The 3,111-nt window shown below is 37.1% G+C and overlaps 1 pseudogene; it reads left to right on the top strand.

Moving 5' to 3' along the window:
- Window positions 1-146: 146 nt before the first annotated feature.
- The window catches only part of LOC133310880 (increased DNA methylation 1-like), a 5,108-nt pseudogene continuing 2,143 nt past the window's right edge, over window positions 147-3,111 (top strand).

Here is a 3,111-nt window from a genome sequence, read left to right as displayed (position 1 = left end):
TAGGCAAGATGGTCTTTTGGGCTTATGGCACCAAGGGATAGTTATCAAGTGTGGGAAGCAGAAGCGTCGTGTCAGATATGACAACTTTTTAGATGAAGCTGGATCAAATCATCTTGTGGATGTGGTAGAGGTTTCACCCGTTTTGGATGGTGGTAGTTCTTCTTCTTTCTCTCTGGGACCTTCCATTTGGTCTATGTAAGCAAATTTGGTATGATTTAAGGAATAGTAACGAATTTGATAAAATAAGGGACTGGACTTGTAATGTGAAAGACTTGTGGAGAGACCTTGTAAGGGAGATAGTTGGTGATTACTTTACTCTCACGCTAGAAGAAGTTTGCAAAGTCTTGGACTTTTCGGGTGCTTTCTTGAAAGAAACACCAGAGCTGGAGTCAGTTGAACATACTGATATTGTTCATTGTGATTCTAGTCCTAGTAATGTACTTGGTTCTAAAATTGGAATATCTGATTGCCCAATGGAAAGTGGTGACTCTACGAACTTGCTAGATACCGATCAAAACGGTGGTGGCATCGTTTTCATTCAAGAGAAATATGATACAAATCCTTTGGTCGATGGTGCATCTGAGAAAGAAATTGTGTTGGTAGAAGAACCTGAGTCTCAAAAGGAAATTTCCTGCTATGATGCTGGTGAAGTAATTTCAGATTCTAGCTATAATGAAAGAAGTGAAAAACGTAGACGTTCTACGTCCATATATTGGCAACCTCTGGTGCTATCTGAAGTTGAATTTTGTCCTGATGTTATTAATCAATATGGAGCTGGATGTGAGAGCAAGATGACCAGGGAAGGTTTGAAGACAAAAGCAAGAAAACATCTAGCATATCTTGGATGGAGAATTGAGTGGACTCAACACAAAAATTGTCCTGGGCAAAGACGATACAGGTACATGTCACCAAATACACAGGACAAGAAGGTTTACTATTCAATTCCTCAAGTTTGTAGTCATCTGAAAAAGGAGTCCAACATGAATTTTGTGCTGTCCCAAATTGACCAGAGTAGGATGCATTCTACAGTTGACAATAATCTTTCAAATCTAGATGTTCATCATCCGATCGGGGCATCCTCTCCTGTCGAAGTTGTAGCTGAATCACATACTCCAGATGGTTTACCAATTGGGAATACAAATCATAAACGCACCACGAAATCAAAGGCCTGCCCACCAAAGCACAAGAGGAATGGATTACCTACAAGGGTGCAGAACGTAAATTCCCCTTGTCTATCACATCAAAATGTTTTGTCTTGGTTAATAGATAGCAACATGGTATTGCCAAGATCTAAGGTCTACTATCGGGGAAAAGGAGGCAAGAACACTCACGACATTGAAGGGAGGGTAACTCTTGATGGAATCAAGTGTAGCTGTTGTCAGAATGTATATAGACCTGGTGGCTTTGCAATTCATGCTAGTGGCTGTTATGACTGCAAGCCTTGTGCTAGTATCTTTTTGAGGGATGGTAGGTCACTCTTGGATTGCATGATACAACTAATGCATAAAAATTGGGCAAGGGAAGCTTTGGAAAAACAATGCAATGATATGTGTCAAGGTGAAAATGACAATTGTTCTGTTTGTCATTATGGTGGTGAACTTATTTTATGTGACAAATGCCCGTCTGCATTTCATGTGGAGTGTCTTGGTTTGGAGGTATATTAACTGCTTTCCTTCTCAATCATGTCATATTAAATGTTATCTTGTGGTTACTTCAATTCTGTACTTTCATACCAATAACTGGTCTTGGTTCTGTTTGTGTAGGATATCCCTGATGGTGACTGGTTTTGTCCATCATGCCGTTGCCGGATTTGCAACGAAATCAAAATCCAAGGGACTGAAGATGGAGATTTTCTTACTTGCATTCAATGTGAACATAAGTGTAAGCTGATAATTCCTTTTGTGTGCATTAATGCATATGTTGATGAATATTGTAATGCTTATGGTGTCATATTTGTCAACCCTATGCAGATCACATTGGATGCCTGAGAAAAAGAGCAGGAGATAAATCAAGAATATATTTGAAAAAAAATTGGTTATGTGGAGAAGAGTGTGAACAGGTACATTATATCCACCTCCCTTCTTTCTTGTATCTATGTTTGCGAAAAATTTAATCATAATTTTCCTAAAGAATTGAGATTTCTGCCTTTTCTTGGATTTATTAAGATTTTTTAGATTCCTGGAAAGCATTACTTTACCATTTTTTATCACAACAATATTAAATTGTTGACCATTATTTCCTCTTATGTACCTGAGGTTTAATAGAATTAATGCTTTTCTTGCTTTCAATTATGGTTTTCATTTAATAGATAATTAGCTAGTCAACAATGCGTGAATTTTGTGATGGGTAAAGGTTAAAGTTTGATGCCAATGAAACATTTAAGGCTGTGTGCGATTAGTATACACTGCTAGAAATATTTTAGGACATTGGTTACACTCAATATTTACTTGTGTATATTTTTTTGCAGATATATGCAGGCATTCATCAACTATTAGGAAAACCAATTTTAGTGGGTGCCGACAACCTAACTTGGACATTGGTGAAGTGTGTCAACTCTGAGAGTTGTGATGTTGGTGGTACTAAAATTGACTTGTTGGCAGAGAGTTACAGCAAACTCAATGCTGCACTTTCAGTGATGCATGAATGTTTTGAGCCCTTGAAGAACCCTTACTCTAACAAAGATCTCATGGATGACGTTATATTCGGTAGAAGGTCAGAAATTCTTATCCTTCAATTCATGTTCATAATATATGTTTAGAATTCTTAGCATATTGTGTTTGTGTCACACTCATTATTCATGCTTAAAACCTCTTGTCTTCATAATTTAAATGATGCTTGGAGTATTGTTTGAGGAGTAAAGCAAGGGATTTTGGTAGTTTGTTTGAAAGATGGTTCTGGTGGGGAAATTCTTTGTCTTCCTGTGCTCATTTGTTTTCAATGTCAAAGGATTTATTTTCTTGGGATTGGGGGTAATCTTGGTAGGTGATTCATAGATATGGGGATTTGTTACATTTAAAACGAAAAGATTGTGTGCAATCTTCACTCATTTAACAGTCATACCAATTACTAACGAATTTGTTTACAAGTATAAATTATCATATGTGATCATAA

The sequence above is a fragment of the Gastrolobium bilobum genome, unplaced genomic scaffold (genome assembly GCF_033153095.1).
Source record: "Gastrolobium bilobum isolate Gb01-03AN ecotype WA unplaced genomic scaffold, APGP_CSIRO_Gbil_v1 utg268922, whole genome shotgun sequence".
Taxonomy (NCBI): Eukaryota; Viridiplantae; Streptophyta; class Magnoliopsida; order Fabales; family Fabaceae; genus Gastrolobium; species Gastrolobium bilobum.
Note: the sequence above shows the minus strand (reverse complement) of the source record. Positions and strands in the feature narration are given on the sequence as shown.